At 38.1% G+C, this 17,600-nt stretch overlaps 1 non-coding gene across 1 annotated transcript; it reads right to left on the bottom strand.

Annotated features, from left to right (window-relative positions):
- Nucleotides 1–17,493: 17,493 nt before the first annotated feature.
- LOC142169985 (small nucleolar RNA R71) lies at nt 17,494–17,600 on the bottom strand. Its single transcript, XR_012699604.1, has one exon. It is a non-coding gene; the product is annotated as a small nucleolar RNA R71 (small nucleolar RNA).

The raw sequence follows: 17,600 nt of genomic DNA, 5'->3' as shown, positions 1-17,600 counted from the left end.
AACACATCTATAACAAGATTCTACTAGACACAACTTGTAGACTCCCTAGGAGAGGCCTGCTCTGACACAAAGTTTGTCACACCCCAAATCGGAGGGGCACGACGGGCACTCGGGCCTACTTCACCGAGCACCAACATAACGTGCATCCATAACCATGCTATCAGGCATAAATAGGCCGAAAAGGCAACCATGAGATAATCTGATTAAAACTTGAAAGAAAACTCGACAAAGGATGACCCAAAATGATATACAAGCTTATATACATGAGACATATGGACCTACAAGACCGCCATGACCATCAATACTCATAACATCTATCTACAAGCCTCTAGAGAGAACATCAACAACATAAGGCCGGGACAGGACCCCGACATATCCAACTATGTATATATATACAACTACCATACCTATCAACTCACTAAACAACTCCAAAAGAAGGGAGTGTGACAACCTTCAACTGAGTTGAGTCGCCTACTGCGAGTATTGTCTGAATCTCTATATGTACATGCGGGAATGAAACGCAGTGCCCCAGCAAGAGGTCGTTATTACATAAGATGTACTGAATATGTAAGGGAGGTAACACACATAAATAAAATATGAAATGTGAATAAAGAGTAGAGAGGTTAACCTGAAACTCATAACAAACCTCTGAGGGTATACACTGTCACATACCAAGCTTTAATCTTGAGAATAGAGTTCCTTTTGAAGTAACGACGTTATAGTTACATTCTTTGTAGATTATGCCAAAAGAAAGAAAGAGTGAGCCTTAACATTCCTTGTTGTTTACTTAACTACTCAAAATATATCTTCCCGAAGACTTCAATCTACATTAAGATAGTAAAACTTGTAGTTAATGTCATAGAAGTACTTACAAACATGCTTCTAAGTTAGTAGGTCACATATAGAAAATCAGACATCATTTCCCATATAAAATTCCACTTTCATCCAACTCAAACCAGCACAAAAAAAAATAGGATCAACATAAACAATTACGTATCAAAGATATTCCAAAAAACAATTAGATCAAAACATAGCTCAAAACCCTTGCAAAACAGTACAAATGCACAAACACCTTAATCTTCACTTCCAATCTCAAGTTTCATATGTTTCTTTTATAAATTCACTTGATAAACATATAGACATGTATAACAACAGAAATATTATCACAATCAAGTTACTTCCCACAAATTTCGTCCATCACCAATCATATTTATCACCTCAAAACAGCACAACAAAATAGTAGCCATATCTTAGGCTATTCCAATGTTATCTTGTAGTATGTTGCTACAAACAACCTCACCAATATGGAATTAAACTTAATCACAAGCAAGGAGATAATATAGTTACCTTATACAACAACTACAACTCAAAACCCAAGCTTCTCCTCGCTCACAACAACCCTTAGTGCGACAACACAATCTTGTAGAGGTATTTTTCCTTCTTTAAGCTAACTTGATGTTGGATTATGGTGTATTTTTTTCGAATTTGTTTGGATACTTGGGGGACTGTTTGGAGAGTGATGATGGAAGGAGGTCGAAAAATGAGCAAATATCATCCCCAAAATGAGATACAAATAGGTGAAGGTCGGCCACCGTCCAAGTGGGTCCCGTAAAGGCTGCCTGCGCAGTTTTGCGAAAATGGGAATATGTCTCTACTACAATTGTATCTATGAACGGTTTAATGCGTTCAAAATTAGACTCGTAGATCTTCAACTTTGTGGGTGGATCACCCCATAAATTCAAGTATGTTGAGAGAAAAGCTCAGTGACATTAGACCCAAATTTCAGTAAGATTATAAACGTATCTTGCAACAACTTTTGTCGATTTTTATTTTATAACTTTCTTGATTTCAAAACTTAACATACGCATATTATATGATTCAAATACCTTAAACATGATCTCCTTAGCTTATTAAGTACTCCTAGTTTTACCTCGAAAGTATAGGTAATAACATCTTTAATTCGCTTAACCTCCAACCCGCATGATACTTCCGTAGCACCTGTGTTAATTCATCATTTTCTTTGTAAAAGTCCTTAAACTCTCTGGATTATATTGATTCAATTAAGACGCATTCCAACTTCAATGTACAAGGTGTAACATTATATTACATTTCGTTTCAGATAGTTGTATTTCATTTCAGACTCTGTTTATATTAATCTAGTTACTCATGTAGTTGTGACACTAATTTCTAGGATTAGTCTAGATTGTGCATGGATTTATTATATATTTCAGAGCATTTTAGCCATATTTTTCTTAAAATTTTATTTTTAAATTGTTAAACTGCGTATTTATTTAGCTAAGGTTGGCTTGTCTAGTAAGCAGATGTTAGGCGCCATCACGACCCTATAATTGGGATTTTAGGTAGTGACAGTTGCCATGATGTTACGCCCTATTTTACAAAGGTTTAGGTATGAATCAACATAATGGAATTTCCGAGGTTCATAAAAGTAAGGAGTAGTCACCTAATACTTTAAGGTATACCAGGGTACCTATGAGTCAAGTAAAGATCAACTCTTAGTAGTCTGCTAAACCAGTGAGATTCTAGATAAGTGTTCAGGTTATTCTGAGGGGAAGGGTTACTAACATTTTGATTATTTTTCAATTATATACTACGGTTCTAAGCCATTAAATAAGTCTATGTATTAAATAGAATTATACTAAAGGTTGAAAGTAAAAATTATTTTTAGAAGTTGTTTAGAGAGTGTAACCAAGAGTGCTAAAAATATTTGATAAGTGAAATAAGTTGAAAGAATGATAATTAGAGAGTGTTAATACTTAGACATCTAAGAAATTGATTTAAGTAAAATAGATGAAACGGTGTCACAACCCCAATCTCTTCCGTAGGATGTCGTGATGGCACCTAGTCTCTAAGACTAGGTAAGCCTAACATACATGAAGAAATAACATATATAATAAAAGAACTTCAATCTAAACCAACCAACTATCATAAAAGAACTAAACAACACAGCTGGCAATAACTCCCAAAATCTAGAGAGACCGAGTCATAAGCTATACACGAGTACACTGAACATCCCTAATACATCAATATCGATAATAAGAGTATGCAAGAGAAACTAAGACGGAGGACGACTCCGAGGCCTGCGAACGCCGACAAGTATACCTTGAAGTCTCCGATCCAAAGCTCAACTCACGGACGCCTAGCCTGGTATGAAGTACTTGGATCTGCACAAAAGATGTGAAGAAGCGTAGTATGAGTACACCACAACGGTACCGGTAAGTATCAAGCCTAACCTTGGTAGAGTAATAACGAGGTCAGGTCAAGATACCTACTGGAATAAATAAAAAAGCTGAAGAGGTATGGTACAATATAATAATGGAAACAACAGAAATAATACAATGAAGAAATACAACAAGAATAGATACACTGAAATTAAGGCATCACGGGAGGAACACATAATAAGAACACCAAGGAAACGATGCAGACAAAACACGAGTGATGTAAATGAAGGATAACAATAAGAATCACTACCGAGGTACCGCATCGCAGTCTCATTTCACAATCAAAATCACAATCTTTCCTTATATCAATACAGGAGCCTTACATTTGGTTTTGAAAATCATTTTCTCGAAATAGCTACTTGCGTTTTAGCCCACCTTGTCACACCGTGTGGCTATAAGTAGTTCCCCTACTGTAATGACCCGACCGATCATTTTAAGTATTACAGCCCCATTTTCCCATTTACTGAATACTTTATGCTCAGTTGTAATAATGTGACATGTCGGGGAGGTTTCAGAACGAATAAGAACACTTAGTTCTAAGATGTAAACCTTAAGTTAAATTAATAATTGACCGGAGGATACATTATATGAAAATGACCCCGGAATGGAATTTTGATGGTTCCAGTAGCTCTGTATGATAATTTTGGACTTAGGAGTATATCCGGATAATTATTTGGAAGTCCGTAGTTAAATTAGGCTTGAAATGACAAAAATAGGAATTCGAAAATTTGGAAGTTTGACCGGGAGTTGACTTTATTGATATCGAGGTCAGAATCCGATTCTGGAAATTGGAATAGGTCTGTTATGTAATTTATGACTTGTGTGCAAAATTTGAGGTCAATCGGACTTGATTTGATAGGTTTCAGCATCGAATGTAGAAGTTGAAATTCGTTAGTTTTCATTAGGCTTGAATTGGGTGCGATTCGTATTTTTAGTGTTGTTTAATATAATTTGAGGCATCGACTAAGTTCATATAATGTTTTATGACTTGTTGGTATATTTGATTGAGGTCCCGAGAGACTCGGGTGGATTTCAGATGGCTAACGGATGAAAAATTTGGACTTGAAACATTGCTAGAAGCGAGCCCAGTTTTGGACTTGAAGCGAGCTTGCCAAGTGCAGAAGTGGATAGGGGCTGGTGAGGCAGTGGTCACAGGTGCGGACGGATGGTCCGCAGAAGCGGCGTCGCACCTGCGAAGGTTCGATCGCAGAAGCGGAAAATGAGAGGGCCAGGTTGCTTCGCAGAAGCGGACAACTTCTCTCAGAAGCGAGTCCGCAGAAGTAGACTTCTTGTCCGTAGAAGCGAAGGGAATCCTCGCACCTGCGAGACCGAAGATGCGGCCAAGTGAGTCGCAGGTGCGAAAACACTGGGTGGTGTATAAGACGAAGGGTCCGGGACTTCTTCTCATTTTTGGACATTTCAAGCACGGTTTGGGGCAAATTTTCGGAGAGAATTCACGGGGATTCTTGAGGTAAGTCACTTGTGATCATTTTTAGTTGATAATATTGAATTATCATCGAGTATTCCGACTAGATTATGTGTTTTTGAGGTGAAATTCGAGAATTTGGGCCTAGGGATTTCAAAATAAGAATTTAAGATTTGGAGGTTGAGTTGATGTCGGAATTTGGTAAATTTGGTATGGTTGGACTCGTGGTTGAATGAGCATTCATATTTTATAACTTTTGTCGGGTTCCGAGATGTGGGCCTCACTGTTGATTTTTGGGTGGATTTTCGGATTTAATTGGGAAATTTAGTATTTTCATATAGAATTGATTCTTATAATTTGTGTTGACTGTATCGAATTAATAGTGACTAAATTCGAGGCGTTCAGAGGCCGATTCGCGAGGCAGGGGTATATTGGAATAGAGAATTTACAAGGTTTGAGGTAAATAACACTTCTAGACTTGGTTCTGAGGGTATGAATCCCTGAATTACGTGTTATATAATTTGTTTGGAGGTGACGCACATGCTAGGTGACGGACGCTTGGGCGTGCACCATACAAATTGTGACTTAATTGATTCTGTGGAGTTGTATAACCAAATAATCATGCCATTTTCCACATATCCTCAACGTGTTGGAGAAATTAAGCTGAGACTCGTATTAAACATCGTGTTTAGGCTACGTGCCGATATTTGGACCCACAGAGGCCGTATTGCTGTTGAATTATTTGTTTAGATTTTAATTTTATACTCAGTCTCTGTTGCCATTCATGGATACATCATATCATCATGTCGGGCAAATTTTCCTGTCATTGTGAGCCCGAGATACTGAGATTTGCGAGTGATATTTATGGGATCGGGCTGCGCGCCACAATATATTTTATTTATTTATGCCAGGATTCGGCTTATTATAGCACTTGGGCTAAAGGAGCCCCTCCGGAGTTTGCACCCCCCACAGTGAGCGCAATGGATATTATATTTGGGATGGAGTTCCCTGGGCATGGAGTTGCCATATATGTGTGTGTGTGTGTGTGTGTGTGTGTGTGTGTGTGTGTGTGTGTGTGTGTGTGTGTGTGTGTGTGTGTGTGTGCGTGTGTGTGTATATATATATATATGAGGGATGGAGTTCCATGGGCATGGAGTTGCCCTATACTTTTATATTGGGATGGAGTTCCCTGGCCTGGATTTGCCATGTACATACTAAGTGATTGAGTACTCTGAGAGTGAGAGTACGTGAGATTTTCATTATATTGTATCACATATGACATGTATATTGGCATGTAGACATAAAGATGTCACATTTCTCATATTATTCAGATTTGATCTATCTTCCTTGTATCGAGTTTAACTGTTGAACTTAAAAGTATGCCTACATTATTGTACTGTTATTTTCTATAATCGGGTTGTGCCTATTGAGCTCGTCACTACTTTCAGCCCAAAGGTTAGTCTTGTTACTTACTGAGTTAGTTGTACTCATACTACACTTTGCACTTCATGTGCAGATCCATGTACTTTCGGATACGGCGATTGCTAGTTTTTAGGAGATTATCTGTTGGAGACTAACGAGGTAGTTGCTTGGCGTCCACAGACCTTGACTCTCTTCCCTTTCAGTTATTTGTGTTGTTTTATATTTTCAGACAGTATTTTTATCAGTCATACTGTGTTGTCATTTAGATGCTCATGTACTTAGTGACACCGGGTTTTGGGAGTATATTGTATAAAGACAGTGTTTTGTATCAGAATTTGTGGGATTTTACTCTTAAATTTATTTATGGTATTCTTAGACTTATAGTAATTGGTAGTTTTACTGAGGTTGTCGGCTTGCCTAGTATTAAGATAGGCGTCATCACGACAGGTGAGATTTTGGGTCGTGACACCTACTAGCAACACGTGTATCAAGCCCACCTTATCTCACCGCATGCGTATCAACCCCTATCCTTATACCACCGCATGCGTATCAATATCACAACTCGCACCTCAAGTGCCCAAATACCACAACTTGCCAAAAGAATCAACAATAACAATATTTCCACAACAAATAGCCCATGGCTCAACCACAATGTATACAAGAGTCCCAACAATAGCAACTGAAAGTGAATAGCTCAACAAGAATAGTATTTCAACAATTTACAACTTTGCCTCAATACAATCACGACTTTTACAACTTCAACACCAAAACTCAAAAATAAGATATTCCCAGAAATAACAACTCCAAGTAATCTAACTCAACGGTCAAATAATTTAACAAGGCAATAAGGAAACATCAACTTCAACAAATCATGTAAGGGCAAATAATAAGTAAGAGATGAGACAAGTATTAACAATGCCAAATAAAGCATGTATAAGAGATGAGACAAGTATTAACAATGTCAAATAAAACATGTAAGGATAGATTAACGATAATGGATATAACATATTATGACAATTCAATTAAAGGCATGAAAAGAATCTACATAGCTTAAACCGATACATTACCACATTTAGCTCGTGTACCCACTCGTCACCTTGCGTACACGTCTCACGTACAACTATGAACACAAAACAACACCAATCCTAAGGGGTAATTTCCCCACACAAAGTTAGGCAATATACTTACCTAAGCTAACTCAATCCTCTAGTAATCCTTTTCCGCGAATATCCAACTCCGAACGGCTCGAATCTATCCAAAATAACTTTTTACCATAAATACAAATCATAGGAAACTATTCCGGATAATAAAGTTGCAATATTTAAAAAAAATCAAATATCAACTCAAACAGTCAACCCCCGGCCCGAGTCTCGGAATTCGACCAAACTTACAAAATCCGAACACCCATTCAATAATGAGTCTAACCATACTAAAATTACTCAATTCCGACCTCAAATCGACCTTCAAATCTTCAAAATATAGTTTATGAAGTTTTTCGCAAATATTCCTATTTTTTCCAACTCAAAATACTAATTAAATAATAAAAACAATAATGGATTCATGTATAATAACCAAATCCGAGTTAGAATCACTTACCCCGATAAACTCCTTGAACATCTCTCTCAAAACCACCCAAAACTGAGCTCTCTAAGTCAAAAGATGAAGAATGAAATAAAACCCTCGATTTGCCCCTTTTCTGCCCAGCGATTTCGCTTCTGCGGATCTACAGCCGCACCTGCGGAAATTCCATTGCAGGTGTGACTTTTACTTAAGCCCAGCACCCTCCACTTCTGTAGACCTAAACCCGCTTCTGCGAGCACTGGCTCGCTTCTGCGGAGTAATGACCGCACCTGCGGTCCTCCCTAGCCCACTCAAATCCGCTTCTGCGATGACCCTCTCGCATCTGCGTGTCTGCATCTACGGACAAACCCACCGTAGGTGCGATAACACCAGAACTTCAACAGCTTCAGCAATCCTTTAAGTCCAAAAATAATCCCGATTTCAATCCAATTCACACCCGGGGCCCCCGAGACCCCGTCTGAATATACCAACGAGTTCCAAAATACATAATGAACCTATTCGAGACCTAAAATCACATCAAACAACATCGATTCTACGAATCGCAACCCAATTCAAACCAACGGAAACCATGAACATCCAACTTCCAAAACTAACGCTGACTCGTACCAAACCAACTCCGATTTACATCAAATTCTGCACACAAGTCATTAATAACACAACGGACCTAACCCAACTTTCAGAATCGGAATCCGACCCCCATATCAATAAAGTCAACTTCGGGTCAAACTTCTCAGCCTTCCAAACCTTCTACTTTCTAACTTTCGCCAATTCAAGCCAAAATGACCTACGGACTTCCAAATCAATATCCGAAAATGCTCCTAAGTCCAAATTAGCATACGAAACTATCAGAACCATCAAAACTCCATTCCGAAGTCATCTACACAAAAGTCAAACCCTGATCAACTCTTTGAACTTAAGCTTCCAACTTTGGGACTAAGTGTCCCATTTCACTCTGAAACTCACCCGAAACCAGAATCAACCACCCTGGCAAGTCACATAACCACAATATAACATAGAGGAGGTAATAAATATGGAAACGAGGCTAAAATGCTCAAAACGACCGACCAGGTCGTTATAAACGGCTAATTATGAAAACCACCATTAATATCTATCTCACGCGGGCTTCTTCGAAAATCAAATCTCTTGGTAAAACTGGGCTAGACCCCCCCCCCCCCCTCGGGGGGTGAAATTCATCCAAAACAGTTTTCTCAATATTAATCGACTTTCAACTTCTTTTAAGAGAAAGGGAAGTCGGTTAATCCTAAACGTTTGCCTTTCTCATTCATAAAAGTATGATTATGTAAATATTCAGTAAAAAACGTTAGAAAAGATTGGATAAAATAAGTAAGAGACGGCGTAGCCTAATTGGTGTTCTGGTTCTTTTTTATCTACATAAATTGCAGTTAGCTAAGTCTGCTCCTATGAGATTTATGCTAAAAGAAAGGAAAATAAAACATCCAATAAAGCATTATTAGTTTTCACACAAATGCAAGTTCTCATAGTGAAAATAGCACGGGCTAGCTAGTTTTCGAACTGGTAATTGAAAAATAGCGAGCGTTTGCAAGGTCATTGAAAAATAGCCACTATTTCGCTGCAACACGGAAAGTTCCAGCGTAATGTACTGGAGATTGTTGCACCTGTGTATGAACTTCCAGCATATTATGCTGGAACTCGAACACACAGAAAGTTCCAGCATAATTTACTGGAGATTGGAACACCTGTGTATGAACTTCCAGCATATTATGCTGGACCAGTATATTATACTAGAACTCCTGTATATTATGCTGGAATATTTTCCGAATTTTGAATAGTATTTTCGTTCAGATTTATCTTTACATGAAAAGTGGCTAAATTTCGATTACTTTTGAAACTGTGATTTTTTTCAATTACCACTTGTAAATTTAATTATTTTTGAATTTCTCTCAAATAGTACATAAAGAAAAGCAAGTTAGAGAAATCTAGACACTTATTGGGCTTCTTATAATCTAGCCCTTTTGGCTCCAAGGGATCATCAAAAATAGCGGGAGGCGGCAGCAGGCCCAAAGACGAGGTAAGGTAACACAGCAACAGCAGCCCAGTTCACTTGAATTGGACCAGAATTAAAAATGAACTCTTCAGGCCCCAAAGTGTTCATGCAAAAGAGAGAAAAGATAATGACTAGTACTTACTCATAAAAATAAAGGCAGAAATACAATAATAATAATAATAATAATAATAATAATAATAATAATAATAATAATAATAATGCAATAATATTATCACTCTAAAAAATCGGACAGAAGTGATTCCCCAAAAGAACAATACGGGTCAAGCACTCAGAATTTTTTAAAAGTCTATGCAAGCCTGACACTTTAAAGTTCACAAGGGTCTCATGGGTACCCCAAGCATTGCTTGTGCCGGGATTCCCTTTAATAAAACCAACCTTATAGTGAATAAGTAATGATTAACCCATGTTCCTCCTTAGGGGAATCAGTTCTGCCGACTAGCATGCTTTCTTAAGAATAAATTATCACATAGCAAACACATTAAGCACATCTCCTTAGACCTTAGACTCTCAATTTAGACTCATATACTTGCAGCAAACATTCAAACACACAAGGCAGGGGGCACTGAATCATCTGAAACTTAGTTTGACTCTATGATGGGGGGTTGCTTATTCTAGGGATTGAAGGTCAGATAAGTAAGATTACCTTGGCAGGTTTCTGATAAACCAAGCAAAAGTTCAAGAGTCTCTAATCTAGTCAGATTCTTAACACATCCTCCAATGATCTTTCATGCAAGCTTTGATCCTAATTACATGGAATTCCTAATATTTTGAATACCAATTCAAACTCAAAATGCTCACACAAGAGATATGGTTCACATATTCCCACTTGGGCTATCCAATAAGTATTCACTGATTGGATGTCAGGCATATAAAATTAGTAAAACACCCATTTTTACACTATTCCTATTTATAATGACTAAGGTTTTCAGGTCAGGTCTTTTACAAAGGCCAATTCTCCATTAAATTACTTCTAAGTACAGGCAGAAAGCACAACAGAGTTATGTTCCCAGAAGCAGGTATGCTAAGATAAAATTATGACTACCAATTACCTCTGCTTATACACACATTTTAGCAAGCAAGAAATCTATTTCGCTCTTATAATTATCTTAAAACATGTTCTAATACTAGTAGTCATAGAGCTTACAACATGTTTTAAAATTGATTTAATATGATGAATTAAGTATGATGGTTAACAGATTAATCGACTACAATTTATCCATAAGGGTCAAGGCTTAGTAGAGCCGGTTCAATCAATAGGCTGGGGCCAACAAATAGTCATCAATAGGCTGGCGTTTAAGTGTGAATTGGTGAACTAATTGTAGTATTCAGATGTTGTTGAAGGTCATTAACTCTGATATTTATAGTCAAAGTTAAGGCTCCACTACCAAAATTAGGGTTTAAATTTCAAATAGTGACGGTCTTCCTCAGAGCAAAGAGGGGAGAAGAATCAAAAGAAAAAAAAAGGTGAAATGAAGTTATAGAAAAGTCACCTTTCACACACCTTGAGGGATTTTTGAAGGAATAAGAGTTGTTGAGGGCTGGAGGTGGCTGGTTCCGCCCCTGTTTTCGAAGCTCTAAGCCTCGAATATGCTTTGGCTTGTTGGATCTTGAATGATTATGTAACGGCCTGATCGGTTGTTTTATGTATTTGAGCCCGTTTTTCCTTTTGAAGCGTCTCGTATGTGTATTCATGCTATTATGACTTGTGGGAATGGTTAGTTTCGTTTCGAAAAATTTTTAGAATGATTTGGAATATTTGGTTCTTCGTGTAGAAGCTTAAGTTGAAAATGTTGACCGAGGTTTGACTTTTATAAAAACGACCACAGAAAATTTTTTGATGGCTCTGATATGTTTGTATCGTGATTTTGGACTTGGGTATATGCCCGAAATTGAATTCAGAGGTCCCTAGGTTGATTTAACTTGTTTTGCTAAAAGTTGGCAATTTGAGGTTTAGAAGTTTCCTTAAGTTGGACCATAGGTTGACTTCAGATTTTAGTTTCGGGACTTGGAATAGGTCTATTTTGATATTTGTAACTTGTGTGTAAATTTTGATGTAATTTGGAGTTGGTATTTTTATTGCGCGAGCAAGTTCGTACGATGTCTTTAGACTTGTTTGAATGTTTGTTGTGGAGCCCTGAGGGTTTAGGTGAGTTTTGGATATATTTTGGAGTAGATTGGACTCATTTCCATGTTACTGGCGTGCTAGTGCTCAAGTTATCGCAATTGCAAGTACCAACATCGCAATTACGATCATACCGGGGGGGGGGGGTCAGGTATCACATTTGAGACACCTTGATCGCATTTGCGAAGATAGGCTTGGGATGGGTAAGGTCGCAATTGCAACCATTTGGTCGCATTTGCAGAAGGGACTGACTTTGCAATTGGGAAGTCAATGTCGCATTTGCGACATTTCCCTGGGCTGTCAAGCGCCGCATTTACGAGCTATTCTTTGCATTTGCGAGGGTTCGCAATTGCGAACCCAAGGTCGCAATTGCGACTTCTGCACCTGAACATAAGGACTGGAAAAACGGGATTGAGTCACATTTTTATATTTTAGAATCCTAGACTCGATAAGAGACGATTTTGAGGAGGGATTTTCACCTACAACTATTGGATAAGTGATTTTTATCAATTTTTATTATATTACGTGATTGTTTATGAGATTTAATCTTTAATCCGTGGAATTTGAAGAGAAATTTTGGGAATTTTTTGTTTTTATATTTTGAAAAATAAAAATTTGATATTTGAGAGTCGAATTGGACTCGGATTAGAAAACAAATCACATATATAGACTCGTGGGATTATGGGTAGTCGAGATCTACCCTTGGACTCTGCTTTTGACCGGGCGGGTCTGGGGTTGACTATTGTTGATGTTTGGAAAATTGTGTAAAGATTATAGCTTTATTAATCGTAATTGGTTTATCTTGCATTGATTGATGATATTAAGTTATTTTTGGTTAGATTTGAGCCGCGCAAAGGCAAATTTTATGGGAAAAGCCATCTTTAAGTGTTGATTTGGCCTAGTTAAGGTAAATATCTTGCCTAACTTTGTGTAGGGAAACTACCCCTTAAGATTGGGTTGATTATACTATTTGAATTATGTGGAAGACGTGTACATGAGGTGATGAGTGTGTACCCGTATTTATATATAAAAATTGACCGGTTTAGACCCTTAGGTTACTTATAAGCATTTAATTAAAGTTGTTAATATTTGTTCTATCTTTTGTTGTCAAGTTTATTCTTACATGCTTTAATTGAAGATGTTATTTCATGTTCTAGTTTTCATTGTTGAGGTTACTCTTATATGAATTTATTAGTAGTTGTTGTTATATGCTATTCTTTCTATTGTTGAGTTATTCTCATGCATTTAGTCGCAGTTGTTATTCCATGCTATCTCTTTCATTTTTAAGCTTATGTTATGCATTAGAGTTTGAAGTTGCCATTTCATAAAAATACCTTCATTGTTGAGTTATTGAAGTTTTGGTTGTTGAGAGCTATTAACACGTTTGTGGTTGAAATTGTTGGTTATTGGAATACCTTTCCTTGTTGAGTTATTTGTCATTTATTTTGTTGTTATTGAGATTCTTGTACACATTGCGGTTGAGCCGTGGGCTATGTGTTATGGTGACAATGGTATTATTGATTTTTGGCAATGTTGTGCTATATGGGCACGTGTGGTGCGAGTTGATTATTGTGATGTGATATTGATACGCATGCGGCGGTATAATGATGGTGTATTGATGCGCATGGGATGAGATTAGGTGGGATTTATGCGCGTGTTGCTAGTAAGGGAATTATTTGAAGCCACGCGGCGAGATAAGGGGGCTAGAGCGCGTGAAACTATTTCGGAAAAAATATTTTTAAAAATAAATGCAAGGCTCACGCGACGATATAAGGAAGATTGTGATTGTGACTTGTGAAATATGAATATGAGGTATAGTATCTCGGTGTGATTCTTGTTGTACATTGTATGTTGGAAAGGCTTTGTTGATTTGAACATTTATTATTTTGTTTCCTTACCTCATTCCATTCGTATTTTGATTGTAATTGGTTACTTGTTGTCTTTATCATATGTACACTCTTTGTCGTCATTTATTGCTTTTATTTCTGTTGTTAGCCTTATGTTGATAAATTGCCTTATTGTCATTTATTGCCTTCACCTCCTCATTGTTAGATTATATTAATATTTTGCACTGGTTTCTATGTCTAGTAGGTGTCTTGACCTGGCCTCGTCACTACTCTACCGATGTTAGGCTTAATACTTATTAAGTACCTATGTGTTGTACTCATGCTACGCTTCTACATATTCTTCTGCAGATCCAGGTACTTCTGCTCGTGTCGGACACTAGTTAGTTGATAAAGACTTTGCGGAGACTTCAAGGTATACCTTCTTGACGCTCACAAGTCTCAGAGTCACCTTCTAGAGATCTTATGCTACTGTTTCTTTTGTTTCGAACAATATTGCATTAGAGATTCATAGTATATTTCAGTAGAGTTTATGACTTAGTTCCACCGGTTTTGGGGATTATATGACTGGAGTTCCATTTTAGTTTTATTATGATAATTATCAGTTTAATTTAATATCCTAGTCATTATTCCTGCTAAATTCTCAATGTGTGTTAGGCTTACCTAGTCTTAGAGACTAGGTGTTATCATGACTACCTAAGGTGGAATTTCGAGTCGTGACAAGTTGGTATTAGAGCTCTAGGTTCGTAAGTGCTACGAGTCATAAGCAAGTTTAGTAGAGTCTTGCGTATCTGTACGGATACATCTATACTTATCTTCGGGAGGCTATAAAACTATTAGAAAAATTTCACTTCTTTGATTCCTAATCGTGCGGATTTGTTGACTTCAAAGTCTAAACTTTTGTCTTTCTATTCTCTCATAGATGGTGAAGACACGCACTGTTGGATGAGATGATCAGACACCCACACCTCCTATTAGAGCCGCGAGAGGCCGGGGTAGAGGTAGAGGCCGAGGAGGGGCACGTGGTGCAGCCAGAGCACCTGCCCGAGCAACGACTGAGGAGCCACCGGTAGCTCTGGTTGGGGAATAGGCACTCGAGGCACTTGTTTCTACCCCTAGACTCCAGGAAACGTTAGCACATTTCCAGAGTATGTTCGGCACTTTAGCTCAGGCGGGATTGATCCCAATCGCACAAACTACATCTCAGGCTGGGGGAGGAGCTCAGACTCCTGCGACCCGTATTCTAGAGCAGCGGGTCTATGTTGATCAGGTTCCAGGTGTTATGCCAGCATAGCCTGTTATTTCGTTCAGCCTGAGGTCAGGCCAGAGGCATCTGACGATGAGCAGAGGAGACTTGAGATGTTCAAGAAGTATGATCCTCCTACTTTCAGTGGCGCAGTTACTGAGGATGCATAGGGTTTTCTAGACAAGTGCCACTGTATCCTTCGCACCATGGACATTGTGGAGGCAAGCGGAGTGGCCTTTACTATATTTCAGCTGTCAGGGGCAGCATATAGGTAGTGGAAGGCTTATGAGGAGGGTAGGCCAGCTGATGCAGCGCCACTCCCTTGTGCTCCATTTTTACATATGTTTTTGAGGGAGTTTGTTCCCCAGACCCTCCGGGACGCGTGGTGCATAGAGTTTGAGCAACTGCGTCAGGGATTATGATGGAGTCAGAGCATACCATTAGGTTCAGTGAGTCGTCTCATCATGCACTCGCTTTGGTTTCTACAGCCAGAGAGCAATTCTGCAGATTCATCGAGGGGCTCAGTTATGATCTTAGATTTATCATGACTCGAGAGATAGAGACGGATGCTCCGTTTCAGCAGGTTGTAGAGATCGCTCAGAGGATGAAGCGTATGCGGGGCCATGAGATGGAGGATAGGGAGGCCAAGAGGACTCGAGATTCTAGTGGATTTAGTGGTGCCCACGTTGAAGTTTTAGCTCATCATGGTAGAGGTTATGTGAGTCGACCAGTTCATCGAGCACTTTCAGCTACTCGCACTACTCTAGCCATTCCAGGGTCTCAGATCGCTCATCATACAAAACCACTTTCTAGTGCACCTCCTGCATTGGGTGCCTTGATGGTAGGCTATAATCTTGTGTTTTAGTCTCTTATTGCACTCTAATTCACTGCAGTTTACTTATGTTGAGCTTTAATTAGTAGTGTTTTGCACTTATTATGTGTTTTATGCCGTGTATGAGTGATTCCGATATTATTTAGATATTGCAGAGCAAATTCGAGCTAATTGGAGCTATTGGGGGATGTCTTAAATACACTGGAAAATATCATTTTTGGGACTTTTTGATAGATTTTCGACCTAAGGAGGCCAAGGAAGCTAAGGAGGAGTTGGAAGAACACAAGCACAAGGAATTCATCATTCCTCCCTCACTTAAGATCCGGGTTTGGATTGAATTTATGTTTTCATATACTTTAGTTACATTTGTGAAGAACTTCTCCGTGTCTATGGAGTAGATCCTTTTGGGTTTTGATGGATTTGGTGTATTGATGATTGTTTGTGGATTATAGCTCTATTTTTATATAGTTGAATCATTTTTGGAAGATTTAATTATTGCATCTATATTCACTTGTTCTTGTAATCGAAAGAGGCATAACTTGTGATATCTTTGCATTATATTGTTGTTTGAGTTCATATATTCTTCTAAGTATTCGAAAGAGGCTAGTTGAATTATTGATTAAACCTAGTTAGGATAATAATCGAAAGAGGTTTTTCTAAAGACTGATCCACTACGAATTCTTACATAAATTCACAGTGCTTAAATTGGTTCATATTGAGAGGTTGAGACTTATTCGAGAGAGGAGTTTTTACTAAACAATTGTACTGATAATTAAGTGAATTCGAGAGACTCACTTGAACATTAAAAGTGAATTATCTAGAGTGAAATCCTGAACAATTATCTTGCACTTATTCTGTCAAATCCATATCCTCTTCCACTGATATCTTCCTTTGCTTAGGCCTTGCTTCGATTGTCATTAGTCAATTAGCTTTAGATTCTTAATTAATTTTAGTATTAACCACATAAATCTTAACTGTTGATCCTCCTAGATTGCACTCTAGCTACAAACTATGATAATACTATTTGACTCTAATCCCTGCAGGCACGATATTATACTATACTATCTTTGACTAGCGAGCATAATTTAAGTGTGTGTTTTGTGCTCGTCAAATTTTGGCACCGTTGCCTGGAATTGTCAATCAATAGTGTTTGAAATAGTTTGTAGTGCTAATTCAGGAATTTTTTTTTTTTACTTTTATTTTGTTCTTCACGGGTTTCTCCTCCGTGTGCAGAGCAATAAGTTAAGTCCATAATGTATAACACGATCTTCTTGTAAATAAGCAATACCATACAATCCGGAATTTGAAAAACACCTGCGGCAACTGAGGAAGGAGAAAGAGTTTACCGTAAGGTTACTGGGGCAACCTTCAAACAAAGAACACATGGCTAATAACGATCACAATGAGGTAGAGGCAGCTGCAAGGATAACTGCTGAGGCAGCCAATAATTTCGAGCTGAAGCAAGGTTTGCTTCAAACCATTCAAAATAACTGCATTTTCAGATGAAAGATGAACGAAGATCCAAACATGCATATGATGGACTTCGAGGAGATTATGAACACCTTTCAATACAATGGGGTGTCACAAGATGCAGTGCATTTAAGGGCATTCCCCTTTTCACTTAAAGATGATGCGAAGCAATGGCTTCGAAGCTTATCGAATGGATCAATTAGAACATGGAAGGAAATGACCAGAATATTTCTTGATAAATATTTTTCCTCAGCTAAGATGATCAAGTTTAGAAGAGAAATCCATAACTTCTGCCAGAAAGAGAATGAAACTATTTTTGAAGAATGAGAGAGTTTTAAGGAGATAGTTAGGAGGTGTCAACATAGCAAAAT

Source organism: Nicotiana tabacum, chromosome 15 (genome assembly GCF_000715075.1).
Source record: "Nicotiana tabacum cultivar K326 chromosome 15, ASM71507v2, whole genome shotgun sequence".
In the NCBI taxonomy this organism is placed as follows: Eukaryota; Viridiplantae; Streptophyta; class Magnoliopsida; order Solanales; family Solanaceae; genus Nicotiana; species Nicotiana tabacum.
The sequence above is the reverse complement of the archived record's forward strand: the minus strand, read 5'-3'. Positions and strand labels throughout refer to the sequence as shown.